General features: G+C 51.7%; 1 pseudogene; it reads left to right on the top strand.

Annotated features, from left to right (window-relative positions):
* The first annotated feature begins 33 nt into the window (after positions 1 to 33).
* Positions 34 to 26,911, top strand: LOC101676958 (annotated as a pseudogene).
* The last annotated feature ends 1,084 nt before the right edge of the window (positions 26,912 to 27,995 follow it).

The raw sequence follows: 27,995 nt of genomic DNA, 5'->3' as shown, positions 1-27,995 counted from the left end.
AATCCCACGCTTCTCTGCTGAGAGTATCCGCGCATGAAGACCACTGGAGACAACCTGGTTGAGGCTCATGGCGTCAAGGGGTTCACCCAGCAACGTCCCTCCGGCAAGTCCATCTCAGTGATCCTGGCACAAATGCCCAGAAGCTCATGAAATAAGATGACAGGACTGGGTGAAGGCTGGCCCAGGTGAGTGGAAGGAGCATCGTGCCAGGCAGGTGGAGGAGGTCGTAGGACTTGCCTTGCTCCTTGTCTGGGAGAGCTGGCAGTTTCCAGGAAGGGCATGGCTTGGTCACATTTTGTTTTTAGAAGATGTACCGGTCAGGTTGTGCTAAGTTCAGGTGTGGTGACAAACATCCCCAAAAGCTCAGAGCAGGACAGGATGGTGGGGAGGCTTGGAACATGCCGGATCTTCCAATGGAGTGTCCAAACTCTCTTTAATCACTCCTAAGTTCTGTGCAGATTTTCCATCTTCTTTGTTGTCTATCCTGCACTCCCCTCCCTAGACACCCTTTGTGCCCGAGGCAGAACCATCCCCTGGGAACTGACAGACCCTCGGGATCTGAATTGTGAGAGGTGTAGGAAGGAGCGGGGTAAGAAGGTTGGGGTCAGGGGTTACTTAAACCTTCCTGATCCTCACACGTGAGATCCAGATTCTACTCAAGGTCTAGATATATATAGCCATTCACTTTCGAACTGCATCTGAAGGAGTGATCTCACTGTGCTTTAAACCCAGCAAACAGGTAATAATGATGTCCTCTAGAAGTGAGCGTGACTCCAGGGAGAACCTTCCACATTTCATACCGATGTGTTTACCACGCAGACGACGCTAACAGGAAAGCCTCCGCGCAGGTTGGAGCCGTGTGCTCCTATGCCAGGAAGTGGCCATAATATACCTATCTAGAAGACAGGGCAATTTTAAAGTTGATCCGAGGAGATCTTACTTTTGTGCAAAAAAAAAATGAATTAATGTCAACATACTCTGAATTAACATCAGACAGTGAAGCAGAGGTATTAATGCAAAACCAAACTGACTTCTCAAAGGCTCAAGAAAGCACATACATTTTTTTAAAAAAATGTTTTATTTAATTATTTGAGAGAGAGAGAGAGAAAGATTGAGAGAACCAGCGGGAGGAGGGGCACAGGGAGAAGCAGGCTCCCCGCTGAGCAGGAAGCCCGATGTGGGACTCCAACCCAGGACCCTGGGACCCTGGGATGATGACCTGAGCTGAAGACGGGTCCATTCTTCACCCCCATGAGTGCCATCACCTTCACCCAGTGTGTTTACCCACAGGTTTGCACTCCCACACGGAAGGGAGGAACATGCCGGACTGCCTCAGGTGTCCTGGGGAGCACCATGCTCGGCAGGAGAGGGAGCTAATCACGCTGACTGACTCAGGTAAGGTCTTGAACAGGTGTGTCTACTGAAGTAGAGCCAGGATATTTATGCAAATTCTTAAAAGGTGTGAGATGCTTATCACTTCTAATCCACCAAATGAATCATTTAAATAAACTTTTCAGCACATCGAAGAAGAAACAGCTCAAATGACAGCCAAGATTCAATGTACTCAACAGATTTCTGCCAAGTCAATCAACCAAGAGGAGAAAAATGTATTTACTCTGACAGAATGTCAGGAACGGGTTTATGACGCGGCTGCTTCCTGCTCTGCACGTTTTCCACATTTGCACAGAGGGATTGATGGTCGAGGAAATCATTTCACAGATTTCATCAAAAGTGATTATCCAATAACATCCAATACAACTAATGACTTTAAAGGGGGCCTCATGTAAATGTATTAGCTAATACATTAGCTAATGTATTAGTTAATGTATTAGCTTAAATTAGTGAATTTAAGTTGAAATTTACTTAATATTATGTGCATATGTAAACATGAAGCCTCACTAGTTTTTCATAGTAAAGCTAAGATAATGTGCATTGTCATGAAATCTGAATTAGAGAATATTTGGTGATAATTTTTTGTTTATTTTATACAAGAATGTGTTTCTTAGGGACTTTGCTTTAATAATATATAAGAATGACTAAGAATGTACGAATTAAGGTGAATGAACTAATATTTCTAAATTAAGGGACTCTAAGTTATTTATTTTACTAAGTGCTTCATAAACTCTCTCTGATCTTATGTGCATTAATAATTTGTTGAATAAATTCCTCCTTTTGTTTTTGTTGAAGATGGAAAACCCACCCCCTGACCACACCACTCTTTGGCGGGCTCTCAGGAAGAGGGGGGCTCGGGCGCCAGACTGCCCAGTGGGCGCATCCCGGGTGAACCCTATGATGGCCAGTCCTACTCTGGTGGCCAGCTGCTGGTGGGGCAAAGACACTTCCTGGTCCCAGGACTGCAAGCCTTGGTCTCTGTGGAAACTGCCCTTTCTCTATCACAAAATCAGGTCACTTTCCACCTCAAGGTTCCACTTCACTTCAACTGAGGGAGACGGCTTCAACCCCGTTACGGGCTTCCTTCCTGTCCTTCTTGTCTGGGTGAAGGATCACAGTCCGAAGGCCTCCAAGCATCACAGCATGAGGAAAGCACCTGGTGACCACCAGTTCTGAACCCTGGCTCCCTTTCAAGGCATGCCCCTGTGTCCCCCAAGCCTGCTTTCTGCTTCAGGGAGAGGGACAACTCTGAACATCTCACCTCCATCTGGCCACCCGCGGTGCCCAGTGTCCCACCGAGTGCTTCATCCTCCCCCTCTACCCGCTCAACAGGGGGCAGTTCAGGACCTGCACACCCTTGCTGGCAAGATCTTCCAGTCCTGGGAGGACCGACCTGGCTCATCACCTTTTCCCCTGGGTCTGCTGGCTGGGGCAGGAGGGTGACCCCAACCCAACCCAATTATTGAGGATTTAGGCTGAAATCCAACAATGCAGAGAGCTTTACCTGTCACAGCTCTTATCTCTGGTGCGAATCTCAGAAGCTTACTTTGGAACTCCTAAAGCCCCGCTTCATTATCCCTTCCTGAAGTGTGAGCCTGGAACGCCTCCCCGTCCGTGGTGACTTCTAATGGGGAAAAGGGCCAGGGGGTAAAATAAATTAGAGGGTATGAAACACCTTAATTCATACACTTATCTCTCACTTAATTTAACAACTTCGGCTTATTTCTGAAAATTCTGCCCTTAAGAGAAGAAGCAACAGATTAAAAAGAAAAAGTTTTCATTAATTTCAGTGAGATTAATGATGATGTGTCCAAGCTTAACCCAAAAGACTCAAAACAACGTTCACAAAGAGGAAAAAAAAAAGTAGTTGAACCCCAAATGCAAGCTTATGTAAACAGTAAACAGCGACGCCGACGTAGGTCCGTCCAGTTTGCACATAAAATACGATAGATAAATGTACACATTTTTCTTCTTCCTGCCCAACATTCTTTACCAATTTAAAAATCTTTTTAAACTCATGGTTATATTGCATTCAACATGTGGTAAAAGCAAAGTGAGTGCAAAAAACCACTTGTAGGGGGTCATAAACTGTCAACACAAGAGCAGCCTCCACACCAGTGGACACAGGCAAGTGAGCCACGAACCCAGCAGCCTTCCAGGAGGGTCATCTTCACCTCCCGCACCCATAAGCGGAGCAGTGGTCCCCGACATGAGAAGGAAGATATCTCCGGCATGTCTGTGTTAGGTAGTCCCAGCTGGAGAGCATGGTGCTCCCCAGAACACTTGTTTCTTCTCTGGAAACTCAAAGCTTTCGTGTCATCTTCCACGTGAGAACCCATCCAGCACCTGTTCACCAGCTTTCCCTGTCCTGGGCAGAAGCACCCGTGCCTACCCCACGAAGACAAGCATTTGCTTCCTGAACAGGACAGCCTTTGATTCTCTGGATGAGGCCTTTTCATTGCAGTTAGTCCATACAACACAGTGCGCTTACGCAACCAGAGCGACCTTCCTTCAGGAGAGCTCTCCACTGTTGTGAAAGGCATTCTGATTTCTCTTGGAATGTCAAGTAAACTGGCAAGGATTTCTATCTGAGAACGTACCATGAGATGTTACTTTTCATAGCACACCTATTTTCTGTGTTTTCTGTTGAAGGTGTCACTACATAAGGGTCGTTATCCTGAGACCCTGTTGGGAAATGGTGCTACCCAAACACTCCTCGTACCAGAGAAGTGTATATTCAGATGCTCGGGGTTGCACTGGCAAAGTTGTCTTTCTCTATCGCCCAGTTCTTCCTGCTCTAAAACATACCCTTACCATTCTGCTTAAGTGAAGCAAAGACCTAGTCTGACCATCTTACCCACTTATACCATCGTATTATGGTATAAAAATTGTGTTGAGATACAAGTGAGGACAATTCAAATAAATTAATTGAAGTCGTTGCTGTTGCCTGAGTAAAGAAACCAGTATTTCATGAAGTCAGTCTTCAGACCACACCTTCACGGTCAGGAGATGCCTTTGCAAGGACCACTGCTGGAGACGTCCACTCCCGTGTGGAGGGTGTGGCACCATCAGCCGCACCACGTGCTCACAGGAAGGTTCTCGTACTACATACGTGGTCTTCTTGTCCAGGCAGCATCGGACAGCTTGGAGGACACACTGTGCTTTATGCTGAGATGAACATATCACCTAGCCACTTCGTCCTAAACTAGTCCTAACAGTACATATCTGAGCGAATGAAGTATCCATAGGTATGGGACAAACACAGTTTGGTAATGCTAGCTAGAAAAGCCTAAGATCCCGGCTGCATTTCGACCATTCATAACCGTTTTCCCAGGAGCGGTCCTTCAGGCTCTCCAGTGACGCCAATAGGCAGCTCAGCCCCAGATGAAGAGCTTTGGGTATGTGGCTCTAGCTCAGTGAGAAGGAAACTGTCCCCACAGGAGGGTTAGGAAGCAGAAGTGCGAGCAGTTCCCCAAACTCCCTTCTCCAGGCTAAGCAGCCAAGTGCAGCCTCGGTTATGATGTGGGTGGGATTATGCACCAGAGCCCTGGTCTAAGCCCTCCTAAGAGGATCTGGATTGCTGGGCCCTCTCTTGAAGCACCTGCCCGATGCCTGGGGCTTAACCACGGCTCGGCTGCTGTCGGCATCCTTGTCCAGGTGCAGAAAGTCGTTCTCATTCCTGAACACAAACCTCCCAGAAACAGAGGCAGCAAGCCACGCTGTGGGAAGCTTCATGCTAGGAACTCCTTTGCTAACATCCTGTGAGCCATGTTCTCCTCTATTCACATGTAAAGAGGCTAACACAGCGGACAACAAGTGACTTACCGTGGAGAGAGGGTCTCAGAGCAAGGCTGGAACACTGCAGCTCCTCTTGACGGTGCTCCACCTACATGGCAGCAATTAAGGGGATAAATCCACTTGTGGTGGACTAGCTAATCGAGGAATAAATGAAGAACTTGGGCATTTCCAAGAAATTGGATTAACTCGTCATAATACAGAGCTTGGCACTTATGCAGTGACTGTTCCAAAAATTTGAAAACGAGCCACAGAGACACACGTGGTGTCACTCAGCACAGAGCATCCTGGGGGCTGGGGAGGAGGAGGCTGCTATTGTCACCGCTTTGTGTGTATGGGGTGGCACTGAGGCAACTTCACTAGGAACCGACACACTGACTCAGTCAAAACTGGATCCTGTGAGCAAAATCCGCTCTCTTTAACGTGAAGTATCTCATCATGTCATTGCAAATAAACTATTTTTTTAAGATTTATTTGTTTATTTGAGAGGGAGAGAGAGCAAGCAGGGAGAGGGGCAAAGAGAGAGAGGAAGAGAGAGAGAGATGGACCCCCCACTGAGTGGGGATCCTGACGTGTGGCCGGATCCCGGGACCTTGAGGTCAGGACCGGAGGCGAATGAAAGAGCTGGATGGTTAACCAGCTGAGCCAACCAGGTGCCCCACAAACAACTTTAAATCATTTAATGCATTTTTAAAAGGCCAATGTCATATTACACTGGAAATGTGGTTGGTAATGGTGGTCAGCGGAGTTTCCAGAGATGTACCTTGTTGAGGATGGAATGCAGCTAGGTCCCGTATGATGGTAAGTCTTGAGCATCCTAATTCCAGTGACCTGTAATGAGATCAGAAAACAGAGGACAGGATCATAAGTGCTGTTGTTGGAAAGTTCTGGAGGCTTGGAATAAGCTGGGCTGTTGGGATCTGTTCTAGGAATAGGAGACTTAAGCAAACAGAAGATGAAATAGTTTTTTGCTGACTCATCAAACTGGAAATTTTAATGACACAAGGGGGTTATCGTGGATTATTCTGAGGGGCCCAGTCTAGGCCCTAAAGGTGTCATAACAAAGCACAACTTCCTGGGTGACTTTAACAACAGGAATGCTTTCTCTCATAGCCCTGGAGACTGTGGGTCTGAGATCAAGGGGTTCACAGGCTGGATCCTCTGAGGCTTGGAAGGACCTCTTGCAGGCTTCTCGCTGGCCATCCTTGGCATTCTGGTGGCTGCTGGCCATCCTTGGTATTCTTTGGCTTGTAGAGGCCCTCCCCCAATCTCTGACTTCATGTTCACATGGCATTCTGCTTGTGCGTCTGTGTCTGTGTCCAAATGCCCTGTTCTTGTAAGGACTCTCATCGTATTGAATCAGAGCCTGCCCTATGACCTCCATCTTAACTCAGTCATCTGCAGAAGTCCAATTTTCACATAAGGTCTCATCCACAGGTAATGGGGTTCAACAACTTTTGTGGAAGACGGGACACACTTCAACCCATCACAAGCCCCTAAAGCAGAGGACTTTCTCTGGCTGGCATCACAGAGCTGTCGTAGAGCGGAGGTGAGAAGGCCAAAGTCCAATGCGGGCCTGATGCATGTTAGTCCTAAAGACAGAGGACGCGGACAAGGAATGCTAGTGAGGGGAAGGTGCTGGGGGTGACTACCTCCTTTGTGGTAACTTGCCACAAAGCAAGTTAGTGTCAACCCTCCTTCGTGCAACAAATTAAAAAGGTCCACGAGAGGCTGAAGGCTTGGGGAGTGCCGAGGAGCCTGCTAGAACCGCAACCTGAACTTCTGCTCAGCCCCTGTCTTCCCTTGTACTTCCTCCTCGGCCAGAGCCCCGGCAGCACGCCCGACCCAGAGTCCCCAGTGGAGTGGCTGGGTTTTGACGGATCACCTCTAGGAAGAAAGTGTTGCTGAAGGTTGCCATCCTGGGAGATTCTGGAGTTGGTAAGACATCACTCAAGAACCAGTATGTAAAAAAGAAATTCAGTAATCAGTACAAAGCTACCACAGGAGCAGACTTTCTGACAAAGGAGGTGATGGTGGATGATAGACTAGTTATGAAGCAGATCTGGGACACAGCAGGCCTGGAGCGGCTCTAGCCCCTCAGTGTGGCCTACAGAGGTGCAGACTGCTGTGTTCTGGAGTGTGACGTTACTGGCCCCAGCACCTTCAAAACTCTCCACAGCTAGAGAGATGAATTCTCATCCCAACCAGTCCCCGGGATCCCAGAAACTTCCCCTTCATTGTGTTGGGAAACAAGACTGACCTTGAAAACAGACAAGTGGCCACAAAGTGGCCACAGGCCGGGTGCTACAGCAAAAACAACATTCCCTACGTCAAGACCAGTGCCAAGGAGGCCATCAGTGTGGAGCTGGCATTCAGACAATCGCACGGAATGCACTCACACAGGAAACAGAGGTAGAGCGGTACAGTGAGTTCCCCGAGCCCATCAGACTGGACAAGAACAGCCAGGCCATGGCCTCAGTGGAGAGCGGCAGGTGCCGAAGGGGCCGTGAGAGCAGGGCAGAGTCCTTCGGCAGACAGAGAACACACTTGGGCCTTCCAACACAAGCCCCTCTCCTCTTCCAAACAAAACATAATTCGTCTCTCGAATCCGGCTGCCTAAAGAAGCCCCATCAAGCACACCCTTACACACACACACAACCCTGACGCAAGCAGACAGACCCAGCCCAGGCCTGTGATGCGTCCATCGGGGTCTGCCCACCCACCCCATCAGCCCTCGTACGGCAGCGGGACAGGCAAGCCGTAGAAATCGTTCTGGTGTGCAGTCGGCATCGGAAGATTATTCTTTTCGTCCACTGGGGAGAGGGAACTGTTTACAGTTAATCTGTGTCGAATCAGTTATCCGATTTTTTAAATGGTCTTGTGGTCCCTTTACCCCCTCCCCACCCCCGCCCCATGATGGCTACCACCCGGGAAGGCTGGTGCCCCGCGCTTCATTGCGGGCTCACACCCCGCCTGGCCAGGCGGAGTTTTGTCTGTGTCTGTTGACGCTTGTGACTTTTAACTGATCAGGTTTTCTACAGTGCCCATTTATTATGTAATCCTTCTTAGAAAAGAATCTTATACTACATTGATATCTGCAACCAATTAAAAATGTATAAATTATCTCACTCAGCATGATCTCCTCCAGTCCCGTCCATGTTGCTACAACAGTTGGGTATTCGTCCTTTCTGATGGAGGCATCATACTCCATAGTGTATATGGACCACGTCTTCCTTATCCATTCGTCCGTTGAAGGGCATCTTGGTTCTTTCCATAGTTTGGCGACCGTGGCCATTGCTGCTATAAACATTGGGGTACAGATGGCCCTTCTTTTCACGACATCTGTATCTTTGGGGTAAATACCTGGTAGTGCAGTTGCAGGGTCATAGGGAAGCTCTATTTTTAATTTCTTGAGGAAAATTAAAAATAGCCTCCAAAGAGGCTGCACCAACTTGCATTCCCACCAACAGTGGAAGAGGCTTCCCCTTATTTGTGGAGCATAACAAATAGCATGGAGGACATGGGGAGATGGAGAGGAGAAGGGAGTTGGGGGAAACTGGAAGGGGAGGTGAACCATGAGAGACTATGGACTCTGAAAAACAATCTGAGGGGTTTGAAGGGGCGGGGGTGGGAGGTCGGGGTAGCAGGTGGTGGGTATCAGAGAGGGCACGGATTGCATGGAGCACTGGGTGCGGTGCAAAAATAACGATACTGTTCTGCTGAAAATAAATAAATTAATTTTTAAAAATGTATAAATTAGTGTAAAAAAAAAAAAAGGTCCACTAGACTTAAGGCCACAGTGTGCCACACCAAGTCAGCCTCGTTGTTAATTATGTGGACAGCTACATTTATTGAGCACCTACTGTGTACCAGGAATTAAGCTCAGAGTTTGTTTCACATTATTTGATTTAATACTTTGAGAACATGATCCTGCCTCTAAGAGCTACACCACTTCCTCTTTCTGTGCAAATACTGGAACCAGACATAAGTCACTCGGCTGTTCGTGCTAGGAAATACCTGCTCCAGGAAGATATGACCATTAAAGCAGTTTACTTATCAAGGCTGATCAAGACTTTTGCTCTTCAAGACCCCCCATTGCTGAATGGATCAACCAGACTATCAGTTGCTGCCTTCCAGCTCTTCAGTCTCAAAAGAGGGTGATGGCAGATAACTCCCTCACTGACAGGTGATGCCATGGCCCCATTTCACAGAGCTGGAAACTGAGGCAAAGAGAAGAAAGTTGCTCACAAAGGCAGAGCCTCCTTCTCCCCGACCTTATACATTGGTCTCTGTAACTGGGTTCTTGTTATTCTGAGCCCCTCTCCGATGGGTGGGTCTCCGTGTGGATTCTCATGCCGGGCTCTCTGCTGCAGACCTCAACGGCTGTCCCTAGGACTTGAGTCTGCCTCTGAAGCCGGTGAGAGGGCCAAGGACAGCATCCTCTGGGCCTGCAGAGCGAGTCCCCTGCCTCCTCACCACACTTCCTGGGACCGATCCCTTCACCTTGTCCCGCTCTGGGGTCTGTCTGCACCCAGCGGATAGTCTTTCCCAGCCTGACCCGTCCTGCCCCAGACCAAACCTTGGTCTTGATGTTCTTCACCTCAAGTGAATCCGTATTTAAAACACTTGAAAATATTCGCTCTCTGAGTCTCTAATCAGATTACCCCGTGCCATCAATGACAAGAAAGCTCAAATTGTTTATATATCCTTAAGTTAAGTATTTCGGGATGATTTCCGTCTTATGCTTATTTTGACCAGTCGTTCACTTTTGTGTTGGTGCTAAACAAATCACCACAAAGTCAGCAGCTTTAAATAACATGGTTATTATCCCTCTGTTTCTGGGGATCAGGAGTCAGGACATGACTTAGGGGGTCCTCTGCTCAGGGCCCCCCCGTGCATCACCCAGGATGGGCTCCCACGAGAGGCTAGACTGGGAAGGTCTCCTTCCGAAATCCCCAGCCTGTTGGTATAATTCATTTCCTTGATGCTATAGGATTGTCCTGACTGTGTTTTCTACAAATATATTTGTCCACTGGGCATCCATTCCTCACAGGACCAGCTATGCTAACTCTATTTTCCTTTTTTCTTTTTGGGGGGCTGGACTTATTTATTTATTTGAGAGAGAGAGAGCACAAGCAGGAGGGGCTGAGGGAGAAGGACAACCTCCAGTGGTCTCGGCATTGAGCAGGGAGCCTGATGCGGGGCTCAATCCCACGACCTTGTGATCATGACCGGAGCTGAAACCACGAGTCAGATTTTCAATGGACTGAGCCACTGCGGCGCCCCATAACGATATTTTCTATATTCTTGATACTCTGGAGCCCTTCCAGGTCTGGGCAGGGACGGGCTCTCCCAGGGCTGATCCCCGGACACAATAACTTGTCCAGGAACACACCTTGCTCTCCCAGGGCTGATCCCCAGACACAATGACTTGTCCAGGAGCACACCTTGCATTTGCAAAGCAACCCATCCCAGGCCGGCAGCCCCAGCGGCCTCCCTACCTGAGGGTCACACAAGAAACTAGAGTTTCCCCATCCCAACTCAACCAGGGACAGGTATCCGGCAAAGGGAGACACTAGGTGACAGCACCAAGGCTCACCGAAACCGCTCACACTGGCCTAAGCTGTTCATTTCTCGGTCGGGGGACCCCGAGAGAGGCCCTGGCCTGAGCCTGCCTCCTTCCCGCTTCCATCCCTGAGCTCTGCGCGGCCGGCGGGGTACGGCAGGGCCTGCCCTCTTCCCTCAGAGAATCTACGTAATGGGAGATGCCTTCCAAGGGCCTCAGCCTCTCCGCATCATCAGCGGTCATACCTCCATAAATTAAATCCCAGCTAGAGCCTAGAACAAGGACTTGCGGCCGCTTGCTTCTTCCAAGACAGCACCAGGGAGACAAAGGCTCCAGAGTGAGCCCGTCGGAGTCCTATGCAGAGCCGTGCTGCCCCGAGCGACCCCGTCCCCGGCTTTCACTGCTTAGACGTCCTGCTCACAGGTCCTGCCCCCACTCGCGGGGAGGGTGCACTCGGCTCGAGGGACCACCTTAACGGTTGCCTGCCCTCACTCAGGCGTTCCTAGAAAGACCAGGGGAACTGAGGTAAAGAGAAGGCGGAGTGATGTCCACAGTTTACCAGCCAGCACTTTTCCCTCTTAGTGACAGTGGCTCGGTAAATATGAGCTCTGCTATATTGTGCAATCGTCGATTGCTGGAAATCCACAGGAGCTGCGGGAGCCTGCAGGGTGGCGTGCCGAACCAGCTGGCACGCCCCGCTCCGTGGGTCTTCACTGTGATGGAGCAGATTAAGTGTCTGATTCAGCAGAAAATTTGTGTTGTGTCAACAGGTCATGATGTATATGGCTCAACTGGTGATCTATTTCTTTTTAGTTGGTGTTTGTTTTTCCTATGAATGATTTATCTGTGCTAGAATGAACTGTGTCAACTACTGCACGCGGCAGATTAATTTCCGTGTGTTCTGCAAACATTTCCTTGGTAATATACCTTATTCCGTCTTTATTTGCTCTCACTGGCAACATCATATCCTTTCTTTATTTGAATTAAATAGCTTTTTCAAAGTAGGCTATTCTCCTTGGGGATGGGGAATGCATAACACATGAAAAGGTAGTTTTTGTTAAAAAAAACTTTTTTTATTAACTTCTGCATGAGAGTGCTTAACACATTAAACATTTTCTCCAAATAGTCCAAGAGAGGCTGTCATTTAATTCCATAAAGCTGGAATGTATCTTTTTCTGTAGTTACAATAAAGATACCATATTGGAACACTAACTGAGTTTTATAAAGTATTTAGAAATAACCTCCTAACACAGCATGTGGCTTAATGCAGTCGGGGGTGGGTCAGTATGACTGTTCACATTGCAGAGAGACAAATGTGGTTTCCCAGATGAGGGAACAGCCACGGACAGAGATGCCAGGTGGGCTTGTCCGAGCACTGGTTCTCTTCCATTGCAGAGAAACTCTCTGGCTTGCTTCCCAATGCTACCACGTGTTTTCCAGATCCTTACTCCAAAATCCACAATCATACTGGGGCTCAATCCAGAACCATCAGTGCGTACCAGGGTAGTCCCTGGTCTGGAGCCATCACTGTGCACCAGGATAGCATCTGGTCTACAACCATCACTATAGTGGTGGTTGTGTCGGTGATCTCTCAGAGCAGGCTAGTGTCTGGTCTGCAACCATCACTGTACACCAGGTTAGCATCTGGTCTGGAACCATCACTGTACACCAGGCTAATGTCTGGTCTGGAACCATCACTGTACATGAGGCTAGCGTCTGGTCTGCAACCATCACTGAACACCAGGTTAGCGTCTGGTCTTGAACCATCACTGTATACCAAGCTAGTGTCTGATCTGGTTGCATTTATAGTGTATATATATATATATATATATAGTATATATAGTATATATATATATATATATATATTATATATAGTATATATAAGTATATATAAAGTATATATATATAGTATATATATATATATAGTATATATAAGGTATAGTAATACCTCCACAGCAAATCTTGAATTCAAATAGATTATATCTTTCATTTATGTCTATATGTGTACTATTTTTCTTCCTTCTTCTTTTTAAGTTAATTTCAAGTCATCTTGTTAATTTCTAGAAAAAATCTGTTGAAATTTTAATTAGAATTGCTTTGGTATAGATCAATTGAGAGAAAATTAATATCTTAATAATACTGAGCCTTCCAAAAAACAAACGAACATAATTGGATCTTCCAACATATGAACATGGTACATCTCTCCTTAACTTACATATTCTTCAATTTCTCTCTTTAGCACTTTATAATTTCCATTGTAGAAACTTATACTTCTTTTGTTGCTACTACAGTTGATATGTTTTTGTGTTCTTATAAGTGATATAGGCTTTGCAATTTCATTTTCTAGTTATCCATTTCAGGTACATAGAGATATAATTTCTTTCTTTCTTTTTTTTTTTTTTAAGATTTTCGTTTATTTATTTGAGACACAGCGATCACAAGAAGGCAGAACAGCAAGCAAAGGGGGGGGGCAGACTTCCCGCTGAGCAGAGAGCCCAACTCGGGGCTCGATCCCAGGACCCTGAGATCATGACCTGAGCTGAAGGCAGAGGCTTTAACCAACTGAGCCACCCAGGCGCCCAGAGAGATATAATTTCTTAAAATTGAATTCTGCAATATTGCTATATTTGCTTACTCTAATGATCTTCTTAGAGGTTCCTTAGGCTTTTCTATCTACACAATTATGAATAAATACAGTTTTATATCTTTCCTATCTGGATTCCTTTCTTTACTGTATTAAATAGAGTCTCTGTCTTCACTGTTGAATAGTAGTGAGGAAAGAAGATCTTCTGGTCTTGTTCCCCATCTCAGGTGGAGAGCACATCAGTATTTCACGGTAAGTATGGCACGAGCTGTAGATCTTCCCATGTGTGCCTTTACCATTACGTATCCCCTCATGGTCATTTCATCTGTACAGTCTCTCATGACTTCACCTCTCTCATTCCTGTTATTAGTAATTTGTGTTTTCTCTCTTTTTTCTTTTACCAATCTTGCTAGAGGTTTGTCAGTTTTATTTATATTTTCAAAGAAATAACTTCTGGCCCTGTTGAGTTTCTCCACTGTGTCACACTATTGGTTCATTTGTTTCTTTAATTTTATTTCACTGACTTCCACTTTTATTTGTAAAATTGCCTGTCTTCTTATTTAAAGTTTAAGTTACTCTTTTTCCTTTTCCTTGCCAATTTAAGATGGAATTAGAAGGCATTAATGTCACAGCTTCTTTCATTTGAATATAGGCATCTAAAGCTATCAATATTCCTCTCATGACTGATTTAGCTGCATCAAATTTTAATGTCTTATAATTTCATTATTACTTAATCAAAATATTTTCAGCTCCTCTTGTAATTTCTTTGATTTGAGGGTTGTTTAAGGTTTTTTTATTTAATTTTCAAATATTTGGAAATGTTCTAGAAATCTTACTGGTACTGGTTTCTTTGTTAGTACTAGTCTTGTCAAAGAAAATATGTTGTATCATCTCCACCTCGAATAGACCTATCCAGCCAAATGCCTCATGTAGTTTGAGAACAGAGTATACTCTCAACAAGTAGAAGAATGGGTGCCGTGTTCCATAAATGATAGATCAAACTGGTTGATAACTTACCTTTTTAAACTTATGGGAAGTTTAGTGACACAAGCACTGTCGTATTCTTTTGTTGAGCGTTACACAAAAAACTAAAGAAAAGTGTCATAAGAGAAGACATCCTAGTCTGGTGAAGACATCACTTATGAATGGAAATGTGTGGTGAAGAATGAATCCTGGTGGAAGAAACTGAGTCATGGAGTGACATCCTGCCCTTGGGAGAGAGAGAGCCCACTCTGTGGAAAACGGGTGACCTCGTCTTCCTCCTCAGCCTAATCTAGGGTTTGGTGATCTTTTATTTTAAAAGGTCATGTAGTAAATGTTTTAGGTTTTGTAGACCAAGAGGAAAAATCAAGGCTATTCTGCAGGTGCTAATATAACATATAAAAATGTAAAAGCTATTCTTAACGTTGCAGGCTGTGACAAATCAGGCTACTGGCTGGGTTTGGCTCACAGACCCCAGTTTGCCGACTCCTGCATCGTGTCCTGAGTGCACTCCGCTGAACACCGTGGAGAGTGGCTAGAGCAGATGGCACTGGAATGAGGCCCCGGGTCAAACTGGGGGGGGGGGGAGTCTCTGCATGAAACACACTTGGGCAAACCGTGTTACTGCTGAAATTCACGGATGCTTCTGCATACAGCGTGCACTGAGAACTTCCCTACGAGTCCTGTGAAAGGAGGTCCCTCCTGGAAAGGTCTCGCAATAGAACAAGTTCATTTTGCTCCGTCTCCTGAGGGTCTGGAGGGCCTTCAAACACTCTTCAGTGAACGCCGGTCTGACCTATTTTTCAGAAGCCGGCTCTCCTTTTCACTCCTTGTATTTCTAAGGTGGAAATTTCTCTGATCCACTGTGTTTCACAAGTATTAGAAATTCTTCCCTTTCATTTCTAATAATGAAGGAAAGACATGAAGTTGCCAGAGGGAAAGCTGAATTCACATCATCATTTTATCTGGACAGATTCAGAACATTGGGCAGAGCTAACTCTTTTGTGTTGTGTCTGTCACCTCACACTAGAATGTAAACTTCTGGAGGGAAACTTTTTTTTATTTTTCTGTTTCCATCACTGTGATGCCCTTAAAACCCTGAAAAGTTTCTAACAGGCAGAGAGTGCTCAATGAATGTGCACTCGGTGAACAAATGAGGCCTCCTGACCTTCAAGAAGCTCTAGTAGGATGTGGCGTCAGGTTTATCTGGGAGCAGTATATTAACAACAACCTCAATGGACTAGGTACCCCTGGTATTCGCAACAAACCAGGGGACTTCAGACAACATAAATGAACTATCTTTCAATTCCGGAGTTTGCACGTCGGGAATCCAGGTGTCTGTAGGTGTGTCCCTTGGGAGAATGGGGGAGGACCCTTCCCGCTTCTTGCCGACTCTGCTGGCTGCAGGCGTCCCTGGGCTCGTGGCCGTGTCTTTCTCAGCCCCGTCCTCTCCCGGGTTTCGTCCTGGTTGTGTCTGTCTCATCTGCCTCTCGCTTACAAAAACACCTGTGACCCCACTGATGACCCAACCAGATATTTCAGGACAAGCTTCTCATCTCAAAATCCTTACCTGAACCACACCTTTAGCCATAGAAGGTGATACTCACAGGTTTGGGGATTCGGACGTGGGGTTTCTGGGATTCCCATCATTCAGCCACTACATCAGGCGCTGTGGAAAGTCTGGAACCTTGATTTCCATCTTGGTTTCCATTAGGAACTAATTTTGATGCAGAGATTGGCAGCTCCAAGAAAATCCCACTTCACGCTGCCTATGACAAAACTATGTGCAACAAAGAAGTCTGGCTCTTCAAAATTACCAACCGGTGATGAAAGACCAGCATGCTGTCACATTATCAGCTCCAAATTTGTTTTACATCCTTTTAGATGGAGTGTCTTACACAGCAAAAGGCAAGTTATTACTGAATACATTAGTAAAGAAAAAAATAAAGCTGGTTCTGAATTGTTTAAGGTGGTGATGTAAAACATAAAGAAAATGATAAATCCTTGCAAAGCGGGTTATAGAAACATAATGCCAGAGGTCTTGAATGTTTCTATCAGTTCTCACTGTCTGTATATCACATGGGGTTTTACATTTTGGAGCAGGTTTTAAGGTAAACAGAGACTGAATTCCAAACGGCTTCTGTACTCATGATGACCCTGACTTTATTAGTAATGAGATCTAATGACATCATCTTTTGACAGTCATGATCTTTAACCTGGTTTGATCTAAACCAGACTCCTCAGGAATGATATCATTAAGGTAAATCCCTGAAAAGAGACCCAGCCACTTCAGTATAAACCGTTGAGAGGGATTGAGTTACTGAGAATGACTTCACCCACCCCTCCATTCTTCCTTGGGCGATACAGAGCATATCGAAACTGCAGAGGAGGGCAGCGGATTAGTGATGTTGTTTTTAGTAATAACACTCAAAATCATACCAGAATTCTAATTATGCATATGGGCAGGCTTATTTAAATACGGTTTAAATCCTTTTTCGTTAGACAGATTTTAACTCTGAGAGTCCATACTTCTCGCCGTGTTTGAAAAGAATGGCTGGCATTTATGCAAAGGTAATTTTAAATAAACCTCATGTCTGGAGTGCAGGATAAGGCAGAGGTTTCTGCGTGAATGTGCCACCTAGCTGTAGGAACAAGTTGTGAAAATAATCTATAAATAAAATTTGCATGAGCCAAGAGCTGTGCATGCAAATGAAGCCTGTCTGTGGGTCCACGTCTCTCCGTCTCCAGCAGCACTGCCCCAAATCCTGGCTGTGACACCTGTCTCCTGCCCTGGGATGGCCTCCCTGCTGGTCTCCTGGCTTCTACCGGCCCCCTTCTAAAAGCATTTCTCTGCGGAACCACAAAGTGCTGACCTGGATGTGTCTAGGCAGAAACAGCGCCATAGGCGCAGACGACCACGCCTGCCCGCCTAACAACCCTCATCCACGATTACACACGAATGCTTGCACAACCACAACACGTACCATCGGAGTCAATAACTAACTTGACAAACTATTTCCAGAAAGAACTAACATGACTTTCTTGATCTGACTTCGTTCATACACGTGATTCTCCAAAGTTATCAGTGAACTCTTCAGAGGCAAAACACAAAAGATCTCAAATCACTAGAAAAAATTCTTAATACTCAGGATAAACGCAGGCTTAGTCCCGATAAAGATACGTTTGAACCCACAGTAGATTTTCATGTCTGTCTTTGCAGAGCTACTGAGAGAATTAACATGCCAACCGGACAAAACCCTAAACCATTTGGCTTAGGCAGAAACGAGCTGACGAGCTCACGGGAGACCTGGGTTCCAGAGCACGTGGCTATGTTCCCAGGGGTGTCCTCCAGACTCGGGGCTTGACTTTCCGGCCACAGTGTGCTCTGCGTCTCCCCACCTCAGCTCCGGGGCTTTGGAAGATGGTACGGAATCTCCAACCCCTGGTTCGAATTCTGGGCAGCAGCAGGAGCCCCCACCCCAGGAACCTGGGTGAATTTCCCCTTCTACCCCACGTTCGGATTGGGTCCTGGCCCATTTCTGAGCCATCAGTCTGTCGGTGCAGCTGGAGCTACCCTGTGGTTGTTCTCTGCAAGAAACCGGCTGGGGAGTGGACCATCCCCAGGGACCCGGATCCAAGCAGGCCGCATCCCAAGGGCATGGGGGCTCCGTCCACTGCCCTGAGCAGCTGTATCAGATGTGCCACGGAGGAAAGCCTCGCCTGTCCCTGAACTGGAGGGGGGCAACAAGCAGTTGCTCATTGGCTCCAGGCAGAAGACTGGGTTCCGTGGCCGTGTCTTCCTGGGGGGGTGAAGGGGTGGCAAGGCACCCAGCTTCTCTCGGCTCAGTTTCCTCCTCTGTGAAATGGGAATCACGACACGGATCCTTCCTCCAGGAGACGTCGTGCCACTCGGAAATGGGCACATCCCTGACTGCCGCTTGTACCCGCAAATTCAGAGCCTTCCCTTTGATGCCCCAAGCAGAGCCGGCAGATAGAGGGGGTGTGTGGAGAAGGGGGTGAGGTTTGGTGTGGCTCCTGAGCCCCAAGCTTGCCCGTGTCACCATGAGCACCCCCCCCCATTAAAGCAGGAGTTCCCAGCACTTTGAAACACTGTACCGCGCGGTAACTTAATAACATGTGATTTATGGAGCCTCAGAAGGAGTATCAACATCTCCATCCTGGAAACAAATCAAAGTTCAGACACGGGCGCAAACACTAATTACTTTTAACAAGTGCAAGCGAAAGGTGACGGAGGGCAGGGCGGCGTTTGGCCCCTCCGGACAGCGGACAGCGAGCCGGGTAAGCGGGGAGCACAGCCGCAGGGAGGGGAGCCCCGGGCCGTCCGCTGCCGCCGCCCTTTGAAGTCTCCTGTGCGCGAGGTGACCGACATCCATCTTTAAAGTGTGCTGAGTCCTGAGGGCTGCTTTGGGTTAGTGAAGGAATGTGCACTTATTTGAAACCTGACCCCAGGGCCCCTAAAAAGTTAGGCTTAGGCGGGGCCAGGGGTGACCTTGTGAATTTAGACAGCTGCCAGGCCACCGCTAGGAGCAAATTACCAGGGGCCTCGGGGATTTTCCACACTCAGAAAGCAAAGGGAGCCTCTGCAAGCTCCGCAGGGTCAGCTCCCGCCTCCGAGGCCTGTGTGAGAGCTGGAGCCAGAGGGCCTGGCCGATCCGGGTCGAGGCTGAGGGGCGCGGCGGGGCAGGCCCGGGGAGCGCAAGCGGGTTCCCCTGCGCCCCTGCCGGTGCGCCCCGTCGGAGCGCGGCCTCCCGGAGCCGGCGCCACGCGCAGGTGCAACACACACACCGAGTGGGTAGTTCCGGTGACTCTGCGGGGACCCGAGGGTCGTTGGCTTCCCAGAACGAGGCCCGGCCTACCCGCACCCTCGGAGAAGCCGGCCGCTGTGTGCTGGTGACCCAGGCCGTCCTCGCAGTCCAGCCAGGCGCGGCCTCAAGTGGCTCGTGAATAGAAGGTCTCCCTTTATTCAGGCTTACAGAATGAGGGACAAGGGAGATTCTGCGAAGACGATTAAAGATTGAACAGTGTAGGAATGGAAGTCAGGTTTCCCCTGGGATCCCCCAGTGAAGAAAATGCATGCGGGGAATTCAGATTTATTCCGGAGGTGTTGAAAAAGCTGCGGCCATGGAGCCGGGTCAGAGCTCCTGGGCCGCAGCCTGTGCGCAGGGAGCCAGGGTTCCCCCAGGGGCCCTCACCAAGCACTTCCAGTCCGCCCTCCGCACCCTGCACCCCGTGGCTGCAGACGGTGCCCCCGGGCTGAGGCGCGGATCCGGGGTCAGGTCGCGCTGGCACCAGCGGTGTCTGCTCTCCGCATTCTTCGGTTTGGGTCCTGCGACAGTGAGAAGCCCTAAATACTGTGAAAAGTCGGGGCTGAAGCAAAAGGCTGTGGAAACAGGTCCCGCCCACCTGTGCACGGCGGCTCCCTAGAGGCTTCCGGCCCTGCCTGAGCCGCTGGGACGACACCCATTCCAGGGCTGAGCCGATCTTGACTGGAACATTCTGTTCACTGTTTCCACCCCCAGATGGCTTGTGGAGCAGACAGGGATAGGGCTGGGGGCCGGCGATGTGCGGTGGAGGGGGTCGAGCCCACGTCTCCGTGCGGGTCTTGTTCCGCCGGCGCATCTCGCCACCCCAGAGGCACACAGGACCTGACTTGGTCACTGGGGCTCGCCAGCCCCGGCTCCAAGCTCCGAGCTGGGGGCCGATGGGGCGTCCCCTCCGTGTCGGGCCGGCTCCGTGGCAGAGCATTGCTCTCGTTCTTCCGAATCGGGGTTTGCAGTGTGGGTGGCCGGTCCGGCTGTCCCTTCTCTTGTGGACGGTCCCTTGAACCAGTTCTTTTCCCAGAGTGTTCGCGCTGGTGTCTGCTGTCAGGCCCGCCCTCTGTCGTTTCGGGCACGTGCACTGTGTGGTGTGGAGACGCCTGGCAACACGGGGAGATGCAAGTGGCAAGCTTGGTCTGCAGGCGAGTCAAAGAGAATGACCCAAACGGCCCACGCTGGGTCGCAGGAGGATGTCGGGGCCTGTGGCCTGTGTCGCCCGCTTTCTGCTGATAGACGCGAGCCGAGCCCCCAGCCCCTGGTGGCGATGGTGCGGGATGACGGGCGCCGCGACCCTGGGTGCAGACGGAAACACTGAGCGCTGGGAGCTCTGGGTGCATTCCCGCCTACCTCCTCATCTGTGTGTCCCTTCAGTCAGTTCACGTTTTCAGGTCTTCCACGGAAAACAGAAGTTGGAGGTCAAGCTCGCTTCCTTGAATTACGCTCCAGGGCTTCCCCATGAGTGCGGGTACAGTAGGCACCGTGGGGTTCCTGGGACCCATGCGTCCTGGGTCGCCTGAGGGGAGAGCTCCCCTCTCAGAGCACCCGGTGTCTGGGGGACCGCTTCGGGGGACAAACTTTGGGAGGTGCGGGCCGATGCATCTCCCAGGGTCGCCGCCGAGGGACCCACTTTGGCTGATCGTGAGAAGAGCCATTTCCTCAACCACAAAGTAGTTTGAATCACGAAAGCTGGTCTTCCCTAATTCGGTCTCCTAGTTGGTTATGCAAGAAACGCATTTCACCTTCCTAAGGAAAACTCTCAAACGAGGGCCAGTACCTGACAGAGACACGCGATACCTCCGACTGTGGGGCACCGGAAGACGGGCTGAGGGTGTCTGCGTCCCCACCCCAAGCCACTCAGAACGTCCTTGTGGCTCAGTGCTGCTGCCAAGGGGGACGCAGGACGGGGCGGCAGGGTCGCCATCGCAACGACGTCCAGTGACGGCGTCTGAAGGCTGTTGGACGGAGCCGTCCAATGCAGCCCGAGCGCTCCCTCGGCCATCCTCGACAAAGGTCTGGAAAAGCCGCTTCCAAGCATGCAGACGGGTGCCTCCGTTCCTGCCACTGTGGACCTGTCCCACGTCGCATGAGCCTTAGCCCGTGCTGGACCCGCGGGGAGAAGCAACACCGGCCTGCCATGCAGGTCCGTGCGCGCGACGGGCACGCGTGTGCGGTGGGGTCCGTCCACCCCCGGGGTCCTTAGCGGGGTCCTGCTCCTCACCCCGCCCCGACACGCCCGCCCCCACTGGAAGACATTTCCACTCCAGACCCGGGAGGTGATGCCGAGCGAGGGGCCCCTCATCTCCGACCCCGCCTGGCCCCTGCCACGGGGCCTCTTCTCCGAAGGGGGAGGCAGGGCTCCCGTCGGGGTGCTCCAAGCGGAGAGAACCACCAGCCCGGAAGAAAGTCCCTGCAGCGGCAGAGCAAACCGCTGACGTCAGACAGGCGTCCTTATCCCACAGGGCCGGTGTCAGGCGGGGAATCGGGAAACAGATTCTCCCAAATGTCAGCCACGCCGGTCTCCCCCGACCCCTCACCCCTGCGCAGAGCGAGCCCCGTGCCTGCTGGAGGTGACAGGGCCCCCTGGGCCCGTCTTGGCGCCATCCAGGGGGTGTCCTGGGAATGACACAGGCCTTTCGGTCGGGGACACATGTGATGTTTGGGGGGAAAGGAAAGGGTTTTGTATTTCTCCGGCACGCACATGCCCACATTTTTCTCTCCAGAAGAAGGAAAACGCAGGGACACAGAACCTGGGCCCACGTACTGCAGAGCAAAACACGCAGCAGAACCGGGGCGGCCAGTGCCTTTCTCTGTGGCCTCCACGCTGCGCCCATGGGCAGCCGGACACAGCCTTTTGGGTCCTGTTGGCTGCTGGTGGGTGCGGGTGCCTTCCCTTCGCTGCGGTAAGACTCTTGGCCCCTCCGGGCGCCCCTTCTGCCGTGTCCTAGTGCATGGCTTGGGGAGGGGACGGGCCGGACACCCCGAATCACAGCCTGGGTGTGTGTCATGTCCCTGGGGAGAGCTTTAATCCTAGATGAGGCACAGGTTCGCTGTGCTTCCAGGTGGACCCCAGGCCAATGGCCTGAGTCCACTTTCTGGCCCTGCCCCTCACCAGAGCACACTCTGTGGGCCTTTCTGTGCCTCAGCGTCCATACTTGCCGAACGGGGCCGAGACGGTGCCGCCAAGGCCAGTGGCTGCAGCGATGGCTAGTGGCGACCCTAGTTGGAGCCCGATGCAGAGCGAGTCGGGCAGGCGAGGAGGATGAGAGAGGGGCCCTGAGGGAGGTGACCGCAGGATGGGACAGACGTGGGGGACAGACACCTGGGGGACTGGAGGTCTTTCTGGGAAGGGGACATTCATGCCACGTGGTCAGCACGGCTCAGGAGAAGACGTTGGGGCTCTGGATTCTGGTCCGCACTCTGAGTTTCATTTTCGGGTGGAGTTTGTGGCAGTTTCTTCTCCCGCTTGCTCAGTTCCTGGGACAAGTCAGAGTGGCCGGACTGAGATTAGGATCTGCTGCGGACGCCATGAACCTATAACCGTGAATCAGAACCTTAGACAAAAACATAGTTATTGCGGGGCTAGACCCAACCCTCCCGGCAGGGGCAGGGGCAGGGGTCTTCCTTCTTCTGGGGAAGTCCCGTCTCCCAGGCACTAGAGGAGGCACCAGAGGGGGGCACCGGCTTGGTCATGACCTCCAGCTTCTGTGTCCCTGATGGCTCCTCGTGGGGAGATGACCTGTTAGGCAGTGGCCCGGTCCCCAGAGCTGTGAGGGTGTGGGACCGCGTGGGTGTGAGGACAGAGATTCCCTTGCCTTCTGACGACCTCCCTGGCCAGTGGTTGGCCCCTCCCAGCCTTAGTCCCTGCGGGGGCAAGCAGACATTTCTCTGGAGATGATGGGGCTCGGGGCAGCTGAGGGGACAGGAGCAAAGGCAGTGGCTGTTACTGGGGTTGGGGGAATAGGGCTCTCACTGTGCAGACTGTGGGTGAGGGTCTCGGCCCCAAAGCCCGGGAGCCCAGGGGGAAACCGTGTGCAGCAGCCATGAGGAACCCTAAGCTGGCTGGTGGGGCTGGGGAGGGAGCCGTGCCGTCTCTTCTCTACGGAGGGTCAGAGCCGTAGAGGAGATGCTGGGAGAAATCGCAATCCAGGACTCCGAGGAAGGATGCCGCCACGTCCCTGAGACGTTGTCTTCTGAGACAGGACTGGCCGCTGGAGGGAACACAGCCCTGCTCGCTCTGGTTGACAGTGGGTGGTTCCCGGCAAAGCTGAACACACTCGGCCACACGAGCTGGACGTTGTACACCTCAGTGTTAGTTGGTGGGGGCGGTGGGGGCAATGAGTAAATATGCTGGGGCCCACCCCGACAATGGGGTACTTTTCAGCACTAAAAAGAAACGAGCTTTCCAGCTGTGGAAAGATGCCGGGTGAACTAAATGCACGTTAACGGTGAAGGAAGCCGGGCTGGTCTATGTCCCCTGAGGTCCCAGCTTGGATGACTCGTGTCAGCTTGGCCGAAACGCCAGACACCGGACATATGGCCGAGCATTCTACTGGATGTGTCCACAAGGGTGTTTCTGGGATGAGTTTAACATTTGAATCAGGAAATTAAAGAAAGCAAATCGGCCACCCCAAATGCAGGTGGGTCCCATCTAATCAGTTGAAGGCCTGAATGCAGCAGAAGCACCCAGTAAGAGGGAACTCCTCCTGCCTGACCACCGTGGCCTGGGGCATTGGTGTTTTCAAGTCCCTGGACTCAAACAGAAACATCTCCTGCACCCGGGCTTGGGCCTGCTGTCATCTGGACACAAGTATTCCACTGGCACTCTGGGGTTTCCCACAACTGATGGCAAAGCTTCAGACTCATCAGTTCCCATAATGGCACGAACCAGTTCCCTATAATAAACCTTTCGTTACGTGTATGCGTTCCCTTGACCCTCCTTCTCTGGAGAGCCCTGATTCCGGCAGCCAGGGTACGGCATTCTGGAAGAGGCAGAGGGCCGGAGAGTGTGGGAGCCTGGGGGTCGCAGGAGCTAGGGGAGGGGAGGGTGCATGGGGACATCACAGTGGACCCGCGGGGCAGCCCTCACATGCACAGCCCCAAGAGTGACCTGAAGAAAGCCGCGGGCTCTGGTGACGTGGTAAATCTTTGTAGCTTCCCTGCTTTTAATAAAGACTTTTCAGTGGACGGGGTGTTGACAGGGGGAGAAGGTGCATTCGTGGGGTTGGGCGTGGAAATCTGTACTTTCCACTCGCTTTTACTGTGAACATAAAACTGCTGTAAATATCATTTTGATTTTTTTTGCAGTTTTTATGTTTTGTTTTGTTTTGTATTTTATGCTGCTCCTTCCAGCCCTGGATCACGGGCTTCCTGTGGAGTCAGTCCCACGGCATCTGGGAGGCAGAGGGCGGGCCCTCCCTGGTCTCCAGGCTCACAGCTCTGACCGTTTTCACATCAAGGTGGAGACAATCAAATGCCTTAACGTTGCTTCAGAGATGCTGGACTGCCTCGGACCTCCCGCTAGAGCTCTGAAATCCGAAGAAAGTCTGGAATTCATTTTTCCATTAATCTAGACCCAGGGATCCCCTTCGTCACTGCACGCTCCGTCCTGTCTGTGAGCAGTCGTCGAGAGTCCGGCTGACATTTCAGAAACGTGTCCCAGTAATTTCATTAAGATGCATTTGGCTTGTTCTCTTCCGAGAAGTTGAGACCTCAAGTCTTGCACTTAGGTTTGCCTTGGCCTCCAGAATTCCCGGCTGGCTCATCGTCCGTGTCAGCTTGCAGGAGCGCCCTTGTGCCGGGGGCGTGACGGGGGAGCCTCGCGTTCCTCCACTGGGCATGGAGCGGAGGCCCGACGCCGTGAGCAGGGGGCACGGACACAGGTCTTTCGCTCTAACTTACATGCAAACAGTGGCGCTCAGACCAGACCCGCCCACGTGTGTTTCCTGCCCCCCCCCCCCGCTTTCTCTATCTGGGTGCAAACGGTGCCAGGACAAGCACTGATTTTCAGCTTTTCATAGGCCGGGCTCAACCACCTCTGTTAGTGAGAGGCTCTTGTGCACCGTGCTGAGAACTCGAGGAGACCCCTGGACGCCGAGGCGGGACAGAGGCACGGGGAGCCTCTGCAGTCCCCAGCGCACACTCACCTGCCCGGTCCCGCGGAGCTCTTCCCTCGCTCACAGCTCTGGCTCGGTCAGTACACTGTGTACGGAAGTACACGTGCTCGCTGCTGCCTTCAGATTCATTTGCACAGGGAATGCTAACAGCAGACGTGCAGTGTCCCCTACACCCCAGTGAGGGTGCGGTGGCCAGCCGGGTGGGTGGGAGCAGGGTCCACGGTGTAGCTGTATCAGCAGCGGATACCTGTGGCTCCTCACCCCATGCCCAGGCCCCAGTGCTGACCCCGGGGGCTGGCCCTGAATTCATCCAACTGCAGGGCTGGGTGCCGGTGGCATTTCTTCACGGGCTGACATGTTTCTTGCATCCTAGTAAACACCTCCGTGGCTTGACTGGTGGCTCAGGCAGGACCCTCCTCCCCGGCTTGCAAGCAGTTCGCAGGTTGGCAGAATGAGCCCACACCCTGGTTCTACCGTTCCCCGGGCCCTGAGGCCGCTCTCCTTGTCCCGCCTAAAGAGGAAGGGGGTCTTCAGAGCTTAAGCAGACACCAGGGAGCCTCCTCCCGAGGCCACACCCCTGCCCTCTGACCTTTAAGCCAGGAGGACATCTATAACCATGTCCTTGTGGTCCCTTGTCACAAGCCAGTGCACATTTGCTAAAAGGATCAAAATAACGTTTGAGAAATGTGGCTGAGAGTGAGCGATGACCGTGGGGCGCGGTCCGCAGCGGCATGCAGAGCTGGCAGGGACCAGCAGGGCTGACACACAGGTGCGGCATGGAGCTGCTGCCACCTTGGACCCCGGGGCGCAAGGTTCTACGGAGCTGCAGCTGGGCCAGGCTCATGGCTCATGGAGAACCGCTGGACAGGGAACCCACGGTGGGGACGCTGGGGGAGGGGAGCGGGAGAGGCTGACATCAACGGAACAGCAAACACGGTCTTCCTTGAGGTTGGGAACCCACGTCTCACATCTCGGGCTCAGCCACCCGTGGAACTTGACAAACTGAGAATCTGTCTTGTGTGCAGGTCATGCAGTGCGGAGAGCCCTCGCCAGTGTCAAATCCACACCCTGTTCTGGAGTCCACCTGTCGGGTCGCGTTCCGCAGCCCAGGACGCTTCCTGCAGCCGGAAACACTGGATGCCGCGCTCAGCCTTGTCCCGCCTTCACGAGAGTCGTGGGTCATTTCAGCCTTTTGCGTTCGACATCGGATCTTTTCAAAATAACTGTTGAAAGTGCTTATGATATTCGTCCGGATTCCCCACAGATCCCGTGGGAGTGGGAAGCCCTCCCTGGGCCTGGGTTTTCTCCCCACCTTGCGGCCCCGGGCAGCGTGCACACCCTCGTGCACTTCCCTGACCTCACGCCATACCGCGCTGACCCCGCACGTTAGTCTCAGTGCTTGCCTGTCCAGCCCAGCTAGCCTCCGGCAGAGGCACCCTGGGTCTGTGGCCGCATGCTCTGGCCGAGGACGGGAGGTCCCGCTGGGACTGAGTCTCTGCTTTGACGACTTCTCTTTGAGCAGCGTGTGTTGGAGGCGAGTGGAGTGCAGTGCGTGGCCCTCCTTGGCGTCCGAGCGGCTCTGTGTCCTGCGAAGACGTTTGTGGCAGCGTTACTGCTCTGCTACCGAAGGGTCCTGTGCTAAAGCCAGGCTTTAGGAAATACGGAAAGCTTGAGTAGAGTTCGAACAGATTATAACGAAGCTCGGGCTGTTCGTAGGGCAGCCGCGGAGGAGCTTGCCGGGCGGCTTTGACAGCATTTCCTGCTGTGGGGAGCTCAGTCCCTAGGATGGGGGCCGCGGACCAACACGGGCCGGCGTGTGCCGCTCGTGCGTGGCTGCTGGACCGCGGGTCCGGGACGGCCCTTCCAGCCGCACTGTGCCTCCGCAGCTCTGAATTTCTGGCGGCCGCGCGGCCGAGCGCCCCTCGTCCGTGAGGAACCGTGGGATGTCAGCACAGGGAACCGGAACCACCAGGCCGGACACAGGTGCCAGCTCGAGGGCCACCCCGCTGGGCGCGAGAGCGAGGGGCTTTCAAGCAGGAGGATTTCAACGCGAAGGACAGAAACACATACCGCGCGGGGGCTCGCCGGCTCCCGTGGCCGCTGCTGGGGGTCCTCCCACATGGAGAACCGCCAGGAGGCCGGAAGCGCCGCGTCCTGCATTCCGACTTGTTCATCTGAAAACCAGCATCCTGTGTAGAGCCGACGGGGGCTCCAGCAAACCCTCGGGAACCTAACGGCGGCGGTGGCGAGGGCGACGGTGGCCCCGGCTTCTGTTCCTTGTGCTGGAGCAGGGGACACAGCTGTCCCTTGCCCTCCAGCAGTTTGTTCGCTTGGATGTCCCCAAGGGGACTCTGATGTGAGGACGTCGCGTTGGAGTGGCCTTTCAAAGCTAGAACAGGCACGTCCCAAGGGATGCTGAGTCACCTCTCCCGGCCTCGGGGGAAGCACCCTTCCCGTGCCGCAGGGGAGGCAGCATCAGGGTGAGGGCAGCTGGGTCAGCCTTCAGTCGGTCGTCCCGGTTATATTCTGGCAGCGCCACTTGTCCACCGGCCTCCCACGGAACGATGACCACACGTTCGCTGTTTTCCTCAAGAACACAGGACGGGGCAGGGAAGAAGGGGAGGCCCTCAGTGCGAGGGTGCCCAGCGCTGTGGGCAGGAAGGAAGGGCCATCTCGCTGTGCTCAGGAAAGCCTAGTGATATCGGAGGCCGCAGCTGGAGGAGGAG

Source organism: Mustela putorius, unplaced genomic scaffold, assembly GCF_011764305.1.
Source record: "Mustela putorius furo isolate JIRA1106 unplaced genomic scaffold, ASM1176430v1.1 tig00000107_pilon_pilon_pilon, whole genome shotgun sequence".
NCBI lineage: Eukaryota > Metazoa > Chordata > Mammalia > Carnivora > Mustelidae > Mustela > Mustela putorius.
This window is presented reverse-complemented; position numbering and strand designations above follow the sequence as displayed.